Source organism: Amblyomma americanum, chromosome 2 (assembly GCF_052857255.1).
Source record: "Amblyomma americanum isolate KBUSLIRL-KWMA chromosome 2, ASM5285725v1, whole genome shotgun sequence".
NCBI classification, from domain to species: domain Eukaryota; kingdom Metazoa; phylum Arthropoda; class Arachnida; order Ixodida; family Ixodidae; genus Amblyomma; species Amblyomma americanum.
Genome location: NC_135498.1, coordinates 185249046 through 185269526, shown reverse-complemented (window position 1 = coordinate 185269526; position 20481 = coordinate 185249046).

Sequence of the window (20481 nt, the reverse complement as noted above, 5' to 3'; positions counted from 1 at the left end):
AGTTTCTCCATTGCTGAGTCTCTCCATCGCTGAGTTTCTCCAGCGGGGAGTTTCTCCAGCGCGGACTTTTCTCTAACGCGGACTTTTCTCCTACGCGGACTTTTCTCAAACGCGGAGCTTTCTCCAACGCGGACTTTCACCAAAGCGGAGTTTTTCCATCGCGGAGTTGGTCCATCGCGGAGTTTCTCCATCGCGGAGTTTCTCCAGCGCGGAGTTTCTCCAGCGCGGAGTTTTTCAAGCGCGGAGTTTTTTCAACGCGAAGTTTCTCCAGCGCGGAATTTCTCCAACACAGAGTTTCTCCAAAACGGAGTTTCTCCAACACGGAGTTTATCCAGCGCAGAGTTACTCCATCGCTGAGTTTCTACATCGCGGAGTTTCTCCTTCGCGGAGTTTCTCTATCGCTGAGTTTCTCCAGCGCGTAGTTTCTCCAGCGCCGAGTTTCTCCACCGCGGAGTTTCTCCAGCACACAGTTTATCCAGCGCGGAGTTTCTCTAACGCGGACTTTCTCCAACGCGGAGTTTCTCCAACGCGGAGTTTCTCCAGCGCGGACTTTTCTCCAACGCGGACTTTTCTCCAACGCGGACTTTCACCAACGCGGAGTTTCTACATCGCGGAGTTTGTCCATCGCGGAGTTGCTCTATCGCGGAGTTTCTCCAGCGCGGAATTTCTCGCACACGGAGTTTCTCCAGCGCTGAGTTTCTCCATCGCTAAATTTCTCCATCGCTGAGTTTCTCCATCGCTGAGTTTCTCTTGCGCGGAGTTTCTCCAGCGCAGAGTTTTTCAAGCGCGGAGTTTCTTCAATTCGCAGTTTCTCCAACGCGGAGTTTCACCAACGCAGAGTTTCTACATCGCGGAGTTTGTCCATCGCGAAGTTACTCTATCGCGGAGTTTCTCCAGCGCGGAGTTTCTCGCACACAGAGTTTCTCCGGCGCTGAGTTTCTCCATCGCTGAATTTCTCCATCGCTGAGTTTCTCCATCGCTGAGTTTCTCCAGCGCGGAATTTCTCCAGCGCAGAGTTTTTCAAGCGCGGAGTTTCTTCAATGCGGAGTTTCTCCAACGCGAAGTTTCTCCAGCGCGGAGTTTCTCCAGCGCGGAGTTTTTCAAGCGCGGAGATTTTTCAACGCGAAGTTTCTCTAGCGCGGAATTTCTCCAACACAGAGTTTCTCCAAAACGGAGTTTCTCCAACACGGAGATTATCCAGCGCAGAGTTACTCCATCGCTGAGTTTCTACATCGCGGAGTTTCTCCTTCGCGGAGTTTCTCCATCGCTGAGTTTCTCCAGCGCGTAGTTTCTCCAGCGCCGAGTTTCTCCACCGCGGAGTTTCTCCAGCACACAGTTTCTCCAGCGCGGAGTTTCTCTAACGCGGACTTTCTCCAACGCGGAGTTTCTCCAGCGCGGACTTTTCTCCAACGCGGACTTTTCTCCAACGCGGACTTTCACCAACGCGAAGTTTCCCCAACGCAGAGTTTCTCCATCGCGGAGTTTCTCCATCGCTGAGTTTCTCCAGCGCGTAGTTTCTCCAGCGCCGAGTTTCTCCATCGCTGAGTTTCTCCAGCGCGGAGTTTCTCTATCGCGGACTTTCTCCAACGCGGAGTTTCTCCAACGCGGAGTTTCTCCAATGCGCAGTTTTTCCAACGCGAAATTTCTCCAGCGCAGAGTTTCTCCAACACCGAGTTTCTCCAACACGGAGTTACTCCAACGCGGAGTTTCTCCATCGCAGAGTTTCTCCAGCGCGGAGTTTCTCCATCGCGGAGTTTCTCTAGTGCGGAGTTTCTCCAGTGCGCAGTTTCACCAGCGCGGAGTATCTCCAGCGCAGAGTTTCTCCAGCGCAGATTTTAAGCAGATGGGAGTTTCTCAAGCGCGGAGTTTCTCCAACACGGTGTTTCTCCAGCGCGGAATTTCTCCAGCGCGGAGTTTCTCCAGCGCGGAGTTTCTCCAGGCCGGAGTTTCTGCGGCACGGAGTTTCTCCATCGCGGAGTTTCTCAAACGCGGAGTTTCTCCAGTGCGGAGATTCTCAAACGCGGAGCTTCTCCAGTGCGGAGTTTCTCCAACTCTGAGTTGCTCCAGCCCGGAGTTTTCGTGCGGAGTTTCTCCAGCGTGGAGTTTCTCCAGATCGGACTTTTCTCCAACGCGGACTTTTCTCCTACGCGGACTTTTCTTAAACACGGACATTTCTCAAACGCGGACTTTCATCAAAGCGGAGTTTCTCCATCGCGGAGTTTGTCCATCGCGGAGTTTCTCCATCGCGGAGTTTCTCCAGCGCGGAGTTTCTCGCACACGGAGTTTCTCCATCGCTGAGTTTCTCTATCGCTGAGTTTCTCCAGTGCGGAGTTTCTCCAGCGCGGAGTTTTTCAAGCGCAGAGTTTCTTCAACGCGGAGTTTCTCCAGCGCGGAGCTTCTCCAACACGGAGTTTCTCCAGCGCGGAGTTTCTCCATTGCTGAGTTTCTCCATCGCTGAGTTTCTCCAGCGGGGAGTTTCTCCAGCGCGGACTTTTCTCTAACGCGGACTTTTCTCCTACGCGGACTTTTCTCAAACGCGGAGCTTTCTCCATCGCGGAGTTTCTCCAGCGCGGAGTTTCTCCAGCGCGGAGTTTCTCGCACACGGAGTTTCTCCATCGCTTAGTTTCTCTATCGCTGAGTTTCTCCATCGCTGAGTTTCTCCAGTGCGGAGTTTCTCCAGCGCGGAGTTTCTCGCACACGGAGTTTCTCCAGCGCTGAGTTTCTTCATCGCTGAGTTTCTTCATCGCTGAGTTTTTCCATCGCTGAATTTCTCCAGCGCGAAGTTTCTCCAGCGCAGAGTTTTTCAAGCGCGGAGTTTCATCAACGCGGAGTTTCTCCAGCGCGGAGTTTCTCCAGCGCGAAGTTTCTCCAGCGCTTAGTTACTCCAGCCCGGAGTTTCTCCAGCGCGGAGTTTCTCCATCGCGGAGTTTCTCCAGCGCGGAGTTTTTCCAGCGTGGAGTTTCTCCAGCGCTGACTTTTCTCCTACGCGGACTTTTCTCCAACGCGGACTTTCACCAACGCGGAGTTTCTCCTTCACGGAGTTTCTCCAGGCCGGAGTTTCTGCGGCACGGAGTTTCTCCATCGCGGAGTTTCTCAAACGCGGAGTTTCTCCAGTGCGGAGTTTCTCGCACACGGAGTTTCTCCATCGCTGAGTTTCTCCATCGCTGAGTTTCTCCAGTGCGGAGTTTCTCCAGCGCGGAGTTTTTCAAGCGCAGAGTTTCTTCAACGCGGAGTTTCTCCAGCGCGGAGCTTCTCCAACACGGAGTTTCTCTAGCGCGGAGTTTCTCCATTGCTGAGTCTCTCCATCGCTGAGTTTCTCCAGCGGGGAGTTTCTCCAGCGCGGACTTTTCTCTAACGCGGACTTTTCTCCTACGCGGACTTTTCTCAAACGCGGAGCTTTCTCCAACGCGGACTTTCACCAAAGCGGAGTTTTTCCATCGCGGAGTTGGTCCATCGCGGAGTTTCTCCATCGCGGAGTTTCTCCAGCGCGGAGTTTCTCCAGCGCGGAGTTTTTCAAGCGCGGAGTTTTTTCAACGCGAAGTTTCTCCAGCGCGGAATTTCTCCAACACAGAGTTTCTCCAAAACGGAGTTTCTCCAACACGGAGTTTATCCAGCGCAGAGTTACTCCATCGCTGAGTTTCTACATCGCGGAGTTTCTCCTTCGCGGAGTTTCTCTATCGCTGAGTTTCTCCAGCGCGTAGTTTCTCCAGCGCCGAGTTTCTCCACCGCGGAGTTTCTCCAGCACACAGTTTATCCAGCGCGGAGTTTCTCTAACGCGGACTTTCTCCAACGCGGAGTTTCTCCAACGCGGAGTTTCTCCAGCGCGGACTTTTCTCCAACGCGGACTTTTCTCCAACGCGGACTTTCACCAACGCGGAGTTTCTACATCGCGGAGTTTGTCCATCGCGGAGTTGCTCTATCGCGGAGTTTCTCCAGCGCGGAATTTCTCGCACACGGAGTTTCTCCAGCGCTGAGTTTCTCCATCGCTAAATTTCTCCATCGCTGAGTTTCTCCATCGCTGAGTTTCTCTTGCGCGGAGTTTCTCCAGCGCAGAGTTTTTCAAGCGCGGAGTTTCTTCAATTCGCAGTTTCTCCAACGCGGACTTTCACCAACGCAGAGTTTCTACATCGCGGAGTTTGTCCATCGCGAAGTTACTCTATCGCGGAGTTTCTCCAGCGCGGAGTTTCTCGCACACAGAGTTTCTCCGGCGCTGAGTTTCTCCATCGCTGAATTTCTCCATCGCTGAGTTTCTCCATCGCTGAGTTTCTCCAGCGCGGAATTTCTCCAGCGCAGAGTTTTTCAAGCGCGGAGTTTCTTCAATGCGGAGTTTCTCCAACGCGAAGTTTCTCCAGCGCGGAGTTTCTCCAACACGGAGTTTCTCCAACACGGAGTTTCTCCATCGCGGAGTTTCCCCAGCGCAGAGTTTCTCCATCGCGGAGTTTCTCCAGCGCGGAGTTTCTCCAGCGCGGAGTTTCTCCAGCGCGGAGTTTCTCCAGTGCGGAGTTTCTCCAGCGCGGAGTTTCTCGCACACGGAGTTTCTCCAGCGCTGAGTTTCTCCATCGCTGATTTTCTCCATCGCTGAGTTTTTCCATCGCTGAATTTCTCAAACGCGGAGCTTCTCCAGTGCGGAGTTTCTCTAACTCGGAGTTTCTCCAGCGCGGAGGTTCTCCATCGCGGAGTTTCTCAAAAGCGGAGTTTCTCCAGTGCGGAGTTTCTCAAACGCGGAGCTTCTCTACTGCGGAGTTTCTCAAACGCGGAGCTTCTCTAGGGCGGAGTTTCTCCAGCGCCGACTTTTCTCCAACGCGGACTTTTCTCCAACGCGGACTTTCAACGACGCAGAGTTTCTCCATTGCGGAGTTTGTCCATCGCGGAGTTTCTTCATCGCGGAGTTTCTCCAGCGCGGAGTTTCTCCAGCGCAGTTTCACCAGCGCGGAGTTTCACCAGTGCGGAGTTTCTCGCACACGGAGTTTCTCCAGCGCTGAGTTTCTCCATCGCTGAGGTTCTCCATCGCTGAGTTTCTCCAGCGGGGAGTTTCTCCAGCGCGGAGTTTTTCAAGCGCGGAGTATTTCAACGCGAAGTTTCTCTAGCGCGGAATTTCTCCAACACAGAGTTTCTCCAAAACGGAGTTTCTCCAACACGGAGATTATCCAGCGCAGAGTTACTCCATCGCTGAGTTTCTACATCGCGGAGTTTCTCCTTCGCGGAGTTTCTCCATCGCTGAGTTTCTCCAGCGCGTAGTTTCTCCAGCGCCGAGTTTCTCCACCGCGGAGTTTATCCAGCACACAGTTTCTCCAGCGCGGAGTTTCTCTAACGCGGACTTTCTCCAACGCGGAGTTTCTCCAGCGCGGACTTTTCTCCAACGCGGACTTTTCTCCAACGCGGACTTTCACCAACGCGAAGTTTCCCCAACGCAGAGTTTCTCCATCGCGGAGTTTCTCCATCGCTGAGTTTCTCCAGCGCGTAGTTTCTCCAGCGCCGAGTTTCTCCATCGCTGAGTTTCTCCAGCGCGGAGTTTCTCTATCGCGGACTTTCTCCAACGCGGAGTTTCTCCAACGCGGAGTTTCTCCAATGCGCAGTTTTTCCAACGCGAAATTTCTCCAGCGCAGAGTTTCTCCAACACCGAGTTTCTCCAACACGGAGTTTCTCCAACGCGGAGTTTCTCCATCGCAGAGTTCTCCAGCGCGGAGTTTCTCCATCGCGGAGTTTCTCGAGTGCGGAGTTTCTCCAGTGCGCAGTTTCACCAGCGCGGAGTATCTCCAGCGCAGAGTTTCTCCAGCGCAGATTTTAAGCAGCAGGGAGTTTCTCCAGCGCGGAGTTTCTCCAACGCGGACTTTCTCCAACGCGAAGTTTCTCCAGTGCGGAGTTTCTCCAACACAGAGTTTCTCCAACACGGAGTTTCTCCAGCGTGGAGTTTCTCAAGCGCGCTCCAACACGGAGTTTCTCCAGCGCGGAATTTCTCCAGCGCGGAGTTTCTCCAGGCCAAAGTTTCTGCGGCACGGAGTTTCTCCATCGCGGAGTTTCTCAAACGCGGAGTTTCTCCAGTGCGGAGTTTCTCGCACACGGAGTTTCTCCATCGCTGAGTTTCTCCATCGCTGAGTTTCTCCAGTGCGGAGTTTCTCCAGCGCGGAGTTTTTCAAGCGCAGAGTTTCTTCAACGCGGAGTTTCTCCAGCGCGGAGCTTCTCCAACACGGAGTTTCTCCAGCGCGGAGTTTCTCCATTGCTGAGTTTCTCCATCGCTGAGTTTCTCCAGCGGGGAGTTTCTCCAGCGCGGACTTTTCTCTAACGCGGACTTTTCTCCTACGCGGACTTTTCTCAAACGCGGAGCTTTCTCCAACGCGGACTTTCACCAAAGCGGAGTTTTTCCATCGCGGAGTTGGTCCATCGCGGAGTTTCTCCATCGCGGAGTTTCTCCAGCGCGGAGTTTCTCCAGCGCGGAGTTTTTCAAGCGCGGAGTTTTTTCAACGCGAAGTTTCTCCAGCGCGGAATTTCTCCAACACAGAGTTTCTCCAAAACGGAGTTTCTCCAACATGGAGTTTATCCAGCGCAGAGTTACTCCATCGCTGAGTTTCTACATCGCGGAGTTTCTCCTTCGCGGAGTTTCTCTATCGCTGAGTTTCTCCAGCGCGTAGTTTCTCCAGCGCCGAGTTTCTCCACCGCGGAGTTTCTCCAGCACACAGTTTCTCCAGCGCGGAGTTTCTCTAACGCGGACTTTCTCCAACGCGGAGTTTCTCCAACGCGGAGTTTCTCCAGCGCGGACTTTTCTCCAACGCGGACTTTTCTCCAACGCGGACTTTCACCAACGCGGAGTTTCTACATCGCGGAGTTTGTCCATCGCGGAGTTGCTCTATCGCGGAGTTTCTCCAGCGCGGAATTTCTCGCACACGGAGTTTCTCCAGCGCTGAGTTTCTCCATCGCTAAATTTCTCCATCGCTGAGTTTCTCCATCGCTGAGTTTCTCTAGCGCGGAGTTTCTCCAGCGCAGAGTTTTTCAAGCGCGGAGTTTCTTCAATTCGGAGTTTCTCCAACGCGGACTTTCACCAACGCAGAGTTTCTACATCGCGGAGTTTGTCCATCGCGAAGTTGCTCTATCGCGGAGTTTCTCCAGCGCGGAGTTTCTCGCACACAGAGTTTCTCCGGCGCTGAGTTTCTCCATCGCTGAATTTCTCCATCGCTGAGTTTCTCCATCGCTGAGTTTCTCCAGCGCGGAATTTCTCCAGCGCAGAGTTTTTCAAGCGCGGAGTTTCTTCAATGCGGAGTTTCTCCAACGCGAAATTTCTCAAGCGCGGAGTTTCTCCAACACGGAGTTTCTCCAACACGGAGTTTCTCCATCGCGGAGTTTCCCCAGCGCAGAGTTTCTCCATCGCGGAGTTTCTCCAGCGCGGAGTTTCTCCAGCGCGGAGTTTCTCCAGCGCGGAGTTTCTCCAGTGCGGAGTTTCTCCAGCGCGGAGTTTCTCGCACACGGAGTTTCTCGCACACGGAGTTTCTCCAGCGCTGAGTTTCTCCATCGCTGAGGTTCTCCATCGCTGAGTTTCTCCAGCGGGGAGTTTCTCCAGCGCGGAGTTTCTCCAGCGCGGAGTTTTTCAAGCGCGGAGTTTTTTCAACGCGAAGTTTCTCTAGCGCGGAATTTCTCCAACACAGAGTTTCTCCAAAACGGAGTTTCTCCAACACGGAGATTATCCAGCGCAGAGTTACTCCATCGCTGAGTTTCTACATCGCGGAGTTTCTCCTTCGCGGAGTTTCTCCATCGCTGAGTTTCTCCAGCGCGTAGTTTCTCCAGCGCCGAGTTTCTCCACCGCGGAGTTTCTCCAGCACACAGTTTCTCCAGCGCGGAGTTTCTCTAACGCGGACTTTCTCCAACGCGGAGTTTCACCAACGCGAAGTTTCCCCAACGCAGAGTTTCTCCATCGCGGAGTTTCTCCATCGCTGAGTTTCTCCAGTGCGTAGTTTCTCCAGCGCCGAGTTTCTCCATCGCTGAGTTTCTCCAGCGCGGAGTTTCTCTATCGCGGACTTTCTCCAACGCGGAGTTTCTCCAACGCGGAGTTTCTCCAATGCGCAGTTTTTCCAACGCGAAATTTCTCCAGCGCAGAGTTTCTCCAACACCGAGTTTCTCCAACACGGAGTTTCTCCAACGCGGAGTTTCTCCATCGCAGAGTTCTCCAGCGCGGAGTTTCTCCATCGCGGAGTTTCTCTAGTGCGGAGTTTCTCCAGTGCGCAGTTTCACCAGCGCGGAGTATCTCCAGCGCAGAGTTTCTCCAGCGCAGATTTTAAGCAGCAGGGAGTTTCTCCAGCGCGGAGTTTCTCCATCGCTGAGTTTCTCCAGCGCGGAATTTCTCCAGCGCAGAGTTTTTCAAGCGCGGAGTTTCTTCAATGCGGAGTTTCTCCAACGCGAAATTTCTCCAGCGCGGAGTTTCTCCAACACGGAGTTTCTCCAACACGGAGTTTCTCCATCGCGGAGTTTCCCCAGCGCAGAGTTTCTCCATCGCGGAGTTTCTCCAGCGCGGAGTTTCTCCAGCGCGGAGTTTCTCCAGCGCGGAGTTTCTCCAGTGCGGAGTTTCTCCAGCGCGGAGTTTCTCGCACACGGAGTTTCTCCAGCGCTGAGTTTCTCCATCGCTGATTTTCTCCATCGCTGAGTTTTTCCATCGCTGAATTTCTCAAACGCGGAGCTTCTCCAGTGCGGAGTTTCTCTAACTCGGAGTTTCTCCAGCGCGGAGGTTCTCCATCGCGGAGTTTCTCAAAAGCGGAGTTTCTCCAGTGCAGAGTTTCTCCAACACAGAGTTTCTCCAAAACGGAGTTTCTCCAACACGGAGATTATCCAGCGCAAAGTTACTCCATCGCTGAGTTTCTACATCGCGGAGTTTCTCCTTCGCGGAGTTTCTCCATCGCTGAGTTTCTCCAGCGCGTAGTTTCTCCAGCGCCGAGTTTCTCCACCGCGGAGTTTCTCCAGCACACAGTTTCTCCAGCGCGGAGTTTCTCTAACGCGGACTTTCTCCAACGCGGAGTTTCTCCAGCGCGGACTTTTCTCCAACGCGGACTTTCACCAACGCGAAGTTTCCCCAACGCAGAGTTTCTCCATCGCGGAGTTTCTCCATCGCTGAGTTTCTCCAGTGCGTAGTTTCTCCAGCGCCGAGTTTCTCCATCGCTGAGTTTCTCCAGCGCGGAGTTTCTCTATCGCGGACTTTCTCCAACGCGGAGTTTCTCCAACGCGGAGTTTCTCCAATGCGCAGTTTTTCCAACGCGAAATTTCTCCAGCGCAGAGTTTCTCCAACACCGAGTTTCTCCAACACGGAGTTTCTCCAACGCGGAGTTTCTCCATCGCAGAGTTCTCCAGCGCGGAGTTTCTCCATCGCGGAGTTTCTGTAGTGCGGAGTTTCTCCAGTGCGCAGTTTCACCAGCGCGGAGTATCTCCAGCGCAGAGTTTCTCCAGCGCAGATTTTAAGCAGCAGGGAGTTTCTCCAGCGCGGAGTTTCTCCAACGCGGAGTTTCTCCAACGCGAAGTTTCTCCAGTGCGGAGTTTCTCCAACACAGAGTTTCTCCAACACGGAGTTTCTCCAGCGTGGAGTTTCTCAAGCGCGGAGTTTCTCCAACACGGAGTTTCTCCAGCGCGGAATTTCTCCAGCGCGGAGTTTCTCCATCGCGGAGTTTCTCAAACGCGGAGTTTCTCCAGTGCGGAGTTTCTCGCACACGGAGTTTCTCCATCGCTGAGTTTCTCCATCGCTGAGTTTCTCCAGTGCGGAGTTTCTCCAGCGCGGAGTTTTTCAAGCGCAGAGTTTCTTCAACGCGGAGTTTCTCCAGCGCGGAGCTTCTCCAACACGGAGTTTCTCCAGCGCGGAGTTTCTTCATTGCTGAGTTTCTCCATCGCTGAGTTTCTCCAGCGGGGAGTTTCTCCAGCGCGGACTTTTCTCTAACGCGGACTTTTCTCCTACGCGGACTTTTCTCAAACGCGGAGCTTTCTCCAACGCGGACTTTCACCAAAGCGGAGTTTTTCCATCGCGGAGTTTCTCCATCGCTTAGTTTCTCTATCGCTGAGTTTCTCCATCGCTGAGTTTCTCCAGTGCGGAGTTTCTCCACCGCGGAGTTTCTCGCACACGGAGTTTCTCCAGCGCTGAGTTTCTCCATCGCTGAGTTTCTTCATCGCTGAGTTTTTCCATCGCTGAATTTCTCCAGCGCGAAGTTTCTCCAGCGCAGAGTTTTTCAAGCGCGGAGTTTCATCAACGCGGAGTTTCTCCAGCGCGGAGTTTCTCCAGCGCGAAGTTTCTCCAGCGCTGAGTTACTCCAGCCCGGAGTTTCTCCAGCGCGGAGTTTCTCCATCGCGGAGTTTCTCCAGCGCGGAGTTTTTCCAGCGTGGAGTTTCTCCAGCGCTGACTTTTCTCCAACGCGGACTTTTCTCCAACGCGGACTTTCACCAACGCGGAGTTTCTCCTTCACGGAGTTTGTCCATCGTGGAATTTCTCAATCGCGGAGTTTCTCAAACGCGGAGCTTCTCCAGTGCGGAGTTTCTCTAACTCGGAGTTTCTCCAGCGCGGAGGTTCTCCATCGCGGAGTATCTCAAAAGCGCAGTTTCTCCAGTGCGGAGTTTCTCAAACGCGGAGCTTCTCTAGTGCAGAGTTTCTCAAACGCGGAGCTTCTCTAGGGCGGAGTTTCTCCAGCGCCGACTTTTTTCCAACGCGGACTTTTCTCCAACGCGGACTTTCACCAACGCGGAGTTTCTCCATCGCGGAGTTTGTCCATCGCAGAGTTTCTTCATCGCGGAGTTTCTCCAGCGCGGAGTTTCACCAGCGCGGAGTTTCTCGCACACGGAGTTTCTCCCCCGCTGAGTTTCTCCATCGCTGAGGTTCTCCATCGCTGAGTTTCTCCAGCGGGGAGTTTCTCCAGCGCGGAGTTTTTCAAGCGCGGAGTTTTTTCAACGCGAAGTTTCTCCAGCGCGGAATTTCTCCAACACAGAGTTTCTCCAAAACGGAGTTTCTCCAACACGGAGTTTATCCAGCGCAGAGTTACTCCATCGCTGAGTTTCTACATCACGCAGTTTCTCCTTCGCGGAGTTTCTCCATCGCTGAGTTTCTCCAGCGCGTAGTTTCTCCAGCGCCGAGTTTCTCCACCGCGGAGTTTCTCCAGCACACAGTTTCTCCAGCGCGGAGTTTCTCTAACGCGGACTTTCTCCAACGCGGAGTTTCTCCAATGCGGAGTTTCTCCAGCGCGGACTTTTCTCCAAAGCGGACTTTTCTCCAACGCGGACTTTCACCAACGCGGAGTTTCTACATCGCGGAGTTTGTCCATCGCGGAGTTGCTCTATCGCGGAGTTTCTCCAGCGCGGAATTTCTCGCACACGGAGTTTTTCCAGCGCTGAGTTTCTCCATCGCTAAATTTCTCCATCGCTGAGTTTCTCCATCGCTGAGTTTCTCCAGCGCGGAGTTTCTCCAGCGCAGAGTTTTTCAAGCGCGGAGTTTCTTCAATGCGGAGTTTCTCCAACGCGAAGTTTCTCCAGCGCGGAGTTTCTCCAACACGGAGTTTCTCCATCGCGGAGTTTCCCCAGCGCAGAGTTTCTCCATCGCGGAGTTTCTCCAGCGCGGAGTTTCTCCAGTGCGGAGTTTCTCCATCGCGGAGTTTCCCCAGCGCAGAGTTTCTCCATCGCGGAGTTTCTCCATCGCGGAGTTTCTCCAAAACGGAGTTTCTCCAACACGGAGTTTATCCAGCGCAGAGTTACTCCATCGCTGAGTTTCTACATCGCGGAGTTTCTCCTTCGCGGAGTTTCTCCATCGCTGAGTTTCTCCAGCGCGTAGTTTCTCCAGCGCCGAGTTTCTCCACCGCGGAGTTTCTCCAGCACACAGTTTCTCCAGCTCGGAGTTTCTCTAACGCGGACTTTCTCCAACGCGGAGTTTCTCCAACGCGGAGTTTCTCCAGCGCGGACTTTTCTCCAACGCGGACTTTTCTCCAACGCGGACTTTCACCAACGCGGAGTTTCTACATCGCGGAGTTTGTCCATCGCGGAGTTGCTCTATCGCGGAGTTTCTCCAGCGCGGAATTTCTCGCACACGGAGTTTCTTCAGCGCTGAGTTTCTCCATCGCTAAATTTCTCCATCGCTGAGTTTCTCCATCGCTGAGTTTCTCTAGCGCGGAGTTTCTCCAGCGCAGAGTTTTTCAAGCGCGGAGTTTCTTCAATTCGGAGTTTCTCCAACGCGGACTTTCACCAACGCAGAGTTTCTACATCGCGGAGTTTGTCCATCGCGAATTTGCTCTATCGCGGAGTTTCTCCAGCGCGGAGTTTCTCGCACACAGAGTTTCTCCGGCGCTCAGTTTCTCCATCGCTGAATTTCTCCATCGCTGAGTTTCTCCATCGCTGAGTTTCTCCAGCGCGGAATTTCTCCAGCGCAGAGTTTTTCAAGCGCGGAGTTTCTTCAATGCAAAGTTTCTCCAACGCGAAGTTTCTCCAGCGCGGAGTTTCTCCAACACGGAGTTTCTCCAACACGGAGTTTCTCCATCGCGGAGTTTCCCCAGCGCAGAGTTTCTCCATCGCGGAGTTTCTCCAGCGCGGAGTTTCTCCAGCGCGGAGTTTCTCCAGCGCGGAGTTTCTCCAGTGCGGAGTTTCTCCAGCGCGGAGTTTCTCGCACACGGAGTTTCTCCAGCGCTGAGTTTTTCCATCGCTGAATTTCTCAAACGCGGAGCTTCTCCAGTGCGAAGTTTCTCTAACTCGGAGTTTCTCCAGCGCGGAGGTTATCCATCGCGGAGTTTCTCAAAAGCGGAGTTTCTCCAGTGCGGAGTTTCTCAAACGCAGAGCTTCTGGAGTTTCTCAAACGCGGAGCTTCTCTAGGGCGGAGTTTCTCCAGCGCCGACTTTTCTTCAACGCGGACTTTTCTCCAACGCGGACTTTCAACGACGCAGAGTTTCTCCATTGCGGAGTTTGTCCATCGCGGAGTTTCTTCATCGCGGAGTTTCTCCAGCGCGGAGTTTCTCCAGCTCAGTTTCACCAGCGCGGAGTTTCACCAGTGCGGAGTTTCTCTCACACGGAGTTTCTCCAGCGCTGAGTTTCTCCATCGCTGAGGTTCTCCATCGCTGAGTTTCTCCAGCGGGGAGTTTCTCCAGCGCGGAGTTTCTCCAGCGCGGAGTTTTTCAAGCGCGGAGTTTTTTCAACGCGAAGTTTCTCTAGCGCGGAATTTCTCCAACGCGGAGTTTCTCCAGCGCGGACTTTTCTCCAACGCGGACTTTTCCCCAACGCGGACTTTCTCCAGTGCGTAGTTTCTCCAGCGCCGAGTTTCTCCATCGCTGAGTTTCTCCAGCGCGGAGTTTCTCTATCGCGGACTTTCTCCAACGCGGAGTTTCTCCAACGCGGAGTTTCTCCAATGCGCAGTTTTTCCAACGCGAAATTTCTCCAGCGCAGAGTTTATCCAACACCGAGTTTCTCCAACACGGAGTTTCTCCAACGCGGAGTTTCTCCATCGCAGAGTTCTCCAGCGCGGAGTTTCTCCATCGCGGAGTTTCTCTAGTGCGGAGTTTCTCCAGTGCGCAGTTTCACCAGCGCGGAGTATCTCCAGCGCAGAGTTTCTCCAGCGCAGATTTTAAGCAGCAGGGAGTTTCTCCAGCGCGGAGTTTCTCCAACGCGGAGTTTCTCCAACGCGAAGTTTCTCCAGTGCGGAGTTTCTCCAACACAGAGTTTCTCCAACACGGAGTTTCTCCAGCGTGGAGTTTCTCAAGCGCGGAGTTTCTCCAACACGGAGTTTCTCCAGCGCGGAATTTCTCCAGCGCGGAGTTTCTCCAGCGCGGAGTTTCTCCAGGCCGGAGTTTCTGCGGCACGGAGTTTCTCCATCGCGGAGTTTCTCAAACGCGGAGTTTCTCCAGTGCGGAGTTTCTCGCACACGGAGTTTCTCCATCGCTGAACTTCTCCATCGCTGAGTTTCTCCATCGCGGAGTTTCTCCAGCGCGGAGTTTCTCCAGCGCGGAGTTTCTCCAGCGCGGAGTTTCTCCAGTGCGGAGTTTCTCCAGCGCGGAGTTTCTCGCACACGGAGTTTCTCCAGCGCTGAGTTTCTCCATCGCTGATTTTCTCCATCGCTGAGTTTTTCCATCGCTGAATTTCTCAAACGCGGAGCTTCTCCAGTGCGGAGTTTCTCTAACTCGGAGTTTCTCCAGCGCGGAGGTTCTCCATCGCGGAGTTTCTCAAAAGCGGAGTTTCTCCAGTGCGGAGTTTCTCAAACGCGGAGCTTCTGGAGTTTCTCAAACGCGGAGCTTCTCTAGGGCGGAGTTTCTCCAGCGCCGACTTTTCTCCAACGCGGACTTTTCTCCAACGCGGACTTTCAACGACGCAGAGTTTCTCCATTGCGGAGTTTGTCCATCGCGGAGTTTCTTCATCGCGGAGTTTCTCCAGCGCGGAGTTTCTCCAGCTCAGTTTCACCAGCGCGGAGTTTCACCAGTGCGGAGTTTCTCGCACACGGAGTTTCTCCAGCGCTGAGTTTCTCCATCGCTGAGGTTCTCCATCGCTGAGTTTCTCCAGCGGGGAGTTTCTCCAGCGCGGAGTTTCTCCAGCGCGGAGTTTTTCAAGCGCGGAGTTTTTTCAACGCGAAGTTTCTCTAGCGCGGAATTTCTCCAACACAGAGTTTCTCCAAAACGGAGTTTCTCCAACACGGAGATTATCCAGCGCAGAGTTACTCCATCGCTGAGTTTCTACATCGCGGAGTTTCTCCTTCGCGGAGTTTCTCCATCGCTGAGTTTCTCCAGCGCGTAGTTTCTCCAGCGCCGAGTTTCTCCACCGCGGAGTTTCTCCAGCACACAGTTTCTCCAGCGCGGAGTTTCTCTAACGCGGACTTTCTCCAACGCGGAGTTTCTCCAGCGCGGACTTTTCTCCAACGCGGACTTTTCCCCAACGCGGACTTTCACCAACGCGAAGTTTCCCCAACGCAGAGTTTCTCCATCGCGGAGTTTCTCCATCGCTGAGTTTCTCCAGTGCGTAGTTTCTCCAGCGCCGAGTTTCTCCATCGCTGAGTTTCTCCAGCGCGGAGTTTCTCTATCGCGGACTTTCTCCAACGCGGAGTTTCTCCAACGCGGAGTTTCTCCAATGCGCAGTTTTTCCAACGCGAAATTTCTCCAGCGCAAAGTTTATCCAACACCGAGTTTCTCCAACACGGAGTTTCTCCAACGCGGAGTTTCTCCATCGCAGAGTTCTCCAGCGCGGAGTTTCTCCATCGCGGAGTTTCTCTAGTGCGGAGTTTCTCCAGTGCGCAGTTTCACCAGCGCGGAGTATCTCCAGCGCAGAGTTTCTCCAGCGCAGATTTTAAGCAGCAGGGAGTTTCTCCAGCGCGGAGTTTCTCCAACGCGGAGTTTCTCCAACGCGAAGTTTCTCCAGTGCGGAGTTTCTCCAACACAGAGTTTCTCCAACACGGAGTTTCTCCAGCGTGGAGTTTCTCAAGCGCGGAGTTTCTCCAACACGGAGTTTCTCCAGCGCGGAATTTCTCCAGCGCGGAGTTTCTCCAGGCCGGAGTTTCTGCGGCACGGAGTTTCTCCATCGCGGAGTTTCTCAAACGCGGTGTTTCTCCAGTGCGGAGTTTCTCGCACACGGAGTTTCTCCATCGCTGAACTTCTCCATCGCTGAGTTTCTCCAGTGCGGAGTTTCTCCAGCGCGGAGTTTTTCAAGCGCAGAGTTTCTTCAACGCGGAGTTTCTCCAGCGCGGAGCTTCTCCAACACGGAGTTTCTCCAGCGCGGAGTTTCTCCATTGCTGAGTTTCTCCATCGCTGAGTTTCTCCAGCGGGGAGTTTCTCCAGCGCGGACTTTTCTCTAACGCGGACTTTTCTCCTACGCGGACTTTTCTCAAACGCGGAGCTTTCTCCAACGCGGACTTTCACCAAAGCGGAGTTTTTCCATCGCGGAGTTTCTCCATCGCTTAGTTTCTCTATCGCTGAGTTTCTCCATCGCTGAGTTTCTCCAGTGCGGAGTTTCTCCAGCGCGGAGTTTCTCGCACACGGAGTTTCTCCAGCGCTGAGTTTCTCCATCGCTGAGTTTCTTCATCGCTGAGTTTTTCCACCGCTGAATTTCTCCAGCGCGAAGTTTCTCCAGCGCAGAGTTTTTCAAGCGCGGAGTTTCATCAACGCGGAGTTTCTCCAGCGCGAAGTTTCTCCAGCGCTGAGTTACTCCAGCCCGGAGTTTCTCCAGCGCGGAGTTTCTCCATCGCGGAGTTTCTCCAGCGCGGAGTTTTTCCAGCGTGGAGTTTCTCCAGCGCTGACTTTTCTCCAACGCGGACTTTTCTCCAACGCGGACTTTCACCAACGCGGAGTTTCTACATCGCGGAGTTTGTCCATCGCGAAGTTGCTCTATCGCGGAGTTTCTCCAGCGCGGAGTTTCTCGCACACAGAGTTTCTCCGGCGCTGAGTTTCTCCATCGCTGAATTTCTCCATCGCTGAGTTTCTCCATCGCTGAGTTTCTCCAGCGCGGAATTTCTCCAGCGCAGAGTTTTTCAAGCGCGGAGTTTCTTCAATGCGGAGTTTCTCCAACGCGAAGTTTCTCCAGCGCGGAGTTTCTCCAACACGGAGTTTCTCCAACACGGAGTTTCTCCATCGCGGAGTTTCCCCAGCGCAGAGTTTCTCCATCGCGGAGTTTCTCCAGCGCGGAGTTTCTCCAGCGCGGAGTTTCTCCAGCGCGGAGTTTCTCCAGTGCGGAGTTTCTCCAGCGCGGAGTTTCTCGCACACGGAGTTTCTCCAGCGCTGTTTCTCCATCGCTGATTTTCTCCATCGCTGAGTTTTTCCATCGCTGAATTTCTCAAACGGGGAGCTTCTCCAGTGCGGAGTTTCTCTAACTCGGAGTTTCTCCAGCGCGGAGGTTCTCCATCGCGGAGTTTCTCAAAAGCGGAGTTTCTCCAGTGCGGAGTTTCTCAAACGCGGAGCTTCTCTACTGCGGAGTTTCTCAAACGCGGAGCTTCTCTAGGGCGGAGTTTCTCCAGCGCCGACTTTTCTCCAACGCGGACTTTTCTCCAACGCGGACTTTCAACGACGCAGAGTTTCTCCATTGCGGAGTTTGTCCATCGCGGAGTTTCTTCATCGCGGAGTTTCTCCAGCGCGGAGTTTCTCCAGCGCGGAGTTTCTCCAGCGCAGTTTCACCAGCGCGGAGTTTCACCAGTGCGGAGTTTCTCGCACACGGAGTTTCTCCAGCGCTGAGTTTCTCCATCGCTGAGGTTCTCCATCGCTGAGTTTCTCCAGCGGGGAGTTTCTCCAGCGCGGAGTTTTTCAAGCGCGGAGTTTTTTCAACGCGAAGTTTCTCTAGCGCGGAATTTCTCCAACACAGAGTTTCTCCAAAACGGAGTTTCTCCAACACGGAGATTATCCAGCGCAGAGTTACTCCATCGCTGAGTTTCTACATCGCGGAGTTTCTCCTTCGCGGAGTTTCTCCATCGCTGAGTTTCTCCAGCGCGTAGTTTCTCCAGCGCCGAGTTTCTCCACCGCGGAGTTTATCCAGCACACAGTTTCTCCAGCGCGGAGTTTCTCTAACGCGGACTTTCTCCAACGCGGAGTTTCTCCAGCGCGGACTTTTCTCCAACGCGGACTTTTCTCCAACGCGGACTTTCACCAACGCGAAGTTTCCCCAACGCAGAGTTTCTCCATCGCGGAGTTTCTCCATCGCTGAGTTTCTCCAGCGCGTAGTTTCTCCAGCGCCGAGTTTCTCCATCGCTGAGTTTCTGCAGCGCGGAGTTTCTCTATCGCGGACTTTCTCCAACGCGGAGTTTCTCCAACGCGGAGTTTCTCCAATGCGCAGTTTTTCCAACGCGAAATTTCTCCAGCGCAGAGTTTCTCCAACACCGAGTTTCTCCAACACGGAGTTTCTCCAACGCGGAGTTTCTCCATCGCAGAGTTCTCCAGCGCGGAGTTTCTCCATCGCGGAGTTTCTCGAGTGCGGAGTTTCTCCAGTGCGCAGTTTCACCAGCGCGGAGTATCTCCAGCGCAGAGTTTCTCCAGCGCAGATTTTAAGCAGCAGGGAGTTTCTCCAGCGCGGAGTTTCTCCAACGCGGAGTTTCTCCAACGCGAAGTTTCTCCAGTGCGGAGTTTCTCCAACACAGAGTTTCTCCAACACGGAGTTTCTCCAGCGTGGAGTTTCTCAAGCGCGCTCCAACACGGAGTTTCTGCAGCGCGGAATTTCTCCAGCGCGGAGTTTCTCCAGGCCAAAGTTTCTGCGGCACGGAGTTTCTCCATCGCGGAGTTTCTCAAACGCGGAGTTTCTCCAGTGCGGAGTTTCTCGCACACGGAGTTTCTCCATCGCTGAGTTTCTCCATCGCTGAGTTTCTCCAGTGCGGAGTTTCTCCAGCGCGGAGTTTTTCAAGCACAGAGTTTCTTCAACGCGGAGTTTCTCCAGCGCGGAGCTTCTCCAACACGGAGTTTCTCCAGCGCGGAGTTTCTCCATTGCTGAGTTTCTCCATCGCTGAGTTTCTCCAGCGGGGAGTTTCTCCAGCGCGGACTTTTCTCTAACGCGGCCTTTTCTCCTACGCGGACTTTTCTCAAACGCGGAGCTTTCTCCAACGCGGACTTTCACCAAAGCGGAGTTTTCCCATCGCGGAGTTGGTCCATCGCGGAGTTTCTCCATCGCGGAGTTTCTCCAGCGCGGAGTTTCTCCACCGCGGAGTTTTTCAAGCGCGGAGTTTTTTCAACGCGAAGTTTCTCCAGCGCGGAATTTCTCCAACACAGAGTTTCTCCAAAACGGAGTTTCTCCAACACGGAGTTTATCCAGCGCAGAGTTACTCCATCGCTGAGTTTCTACATCGCAGAGTTTCTCCTTCGCGGAGTTTCTCCATCGCTGAGTTTCTCCAGCGCGTAGTTTCTCCAGCGCCGAGTTTCTCCACCGCGGAGTTTCTCCAGCACACAGTTTCTCCAGCGCGGAGTTTCTCTAACGCGGACTTTCTCCAACGCGGAGTTTCTCCAACGCGGAGTTTCTCCAGCGCCGACTTTTCTCCAACGCGGACTTTTCTCCAACGCGGACTTTCAACGACGCAGAGTTTCTCCATTGCGGAGTTTGTCCATCGCGGAGTTACTTCATCGCGGAGTTTCTCCAGCGCGGAGTTTCTCCAGCGCAGTTTCACCAGCGCGGAGTTTCACCAGTGCGGAGTTTCTCGCACACCGAGTTTCTCCAGCGCTGAGTTTCTCCATCGCTGAGGTTCTCCATCGCTGAGTTTCTCCAGCGGGGAGTTTCTCCAGCGCGGAGGTTTTCAAGCGCGGAGTTTTTTCAACGCGAAGTTTCTCTAGCGCGGAATTTCTCCAACACAGAGTTTCTCCAAAACGGAGTTTCTCCAACACGGAGATTATCCAGCGCAGAGTTACTCCATCGCTGAGTTTCTACATCGCGGAGTTTCTCCTTCGCGGAGTTTCTCCATCGCTGAGTTTCTCCAGCGCGTAGTTTCTCCAGCGCCGAGTTTCTCCACCGCGGAGTTTATCCAGCACACAGTTTCTCCAGCGCGGAGTTTCTCTAACGCGGACTTTCTCCAACGCGGAGTTTCTCCAGCGCGGACTTTTCTCCAACGCGGACTTTTCTCCAACGCGGACTTTCACCAACGCGAAGTTTCCCCAACGCAGAGTTTCTCCATCGCGGAGTTTCTCCATCGCTGAGTTTCTCCAGCGCGTAGTTTCTCCAGCGCCGAGTTTCTCCATCGCTGAGTTTCTCCAGCGCGGAGTTTCTCTATCGCGGACTTTCTCCAACGCGGAGTTTCTCCAACGCGGAGTTTCTCCAATGCGCAGTTTTTCCAACGCGAAATTTCTCCAGCGCAGAGTTTCTCCAACACCGAGTTTCTCCAACACGGAGTTTCTCCAACGCGGAGTTTCTCCATCGCAGATTTCTCCAGCGCGGAGTTTCTCCATCGCGGAGTTTCTCGAGTGCGGAGTTTCTCCAGTGCGCAGTTTCACCAGCGCGGAGTATCTCCAGCGCAGAGTTTCTCCAGCGCAGATTTTAAGTAGCAGGGAGTTTCTCCAGCGCGGAGTTTCTCCAACGCGGAGTTTCTCCAACGCGAAGTTTCTCCAGTGCGGAGTTTCTCCAACACAGAGTTTCTCCAACACGGAGTTTTTCCAGCGTGGAGTTTCTCAAGCGCGCTCCAACACGGAGTTTCTCCAGCGCGGAATTTCTCCAGCGCGGAGTTTCTCCAGGCCAAAGTTTCTGCGGCACGGAGTTTCTCCATCGCGGAGTTTCTCAAACGCGGAGTTTCTCCAGTGCGGAGTTTCTCGCACACGGAGTTTCTCCATCGCTGAGTTTCTCCATCGCTGAGTTTCTCCAGTGCGGAGTTTCTCCAGCGCGGAGTTTTTCAAGCGCAGAGTTTCTTCAACGCGGAGTTTCTCCAGCGCGGAGCTTCTCCAACACGGAGTTTCTCCAGCGCGGAGTTTCTCCATTGCTGAGTTTCTCCATCGCTGAGTTTCTCCAGCGGGGAGTTTCTCCAGCGCGGACGTTTTCTCTAACGCGGACTTTTCTCCTACGCGGAATTTTCTCAAACGCGGAGCTTTCTCCAACGCAGACTTTCACCAAAGCGGAGTTTTTCCA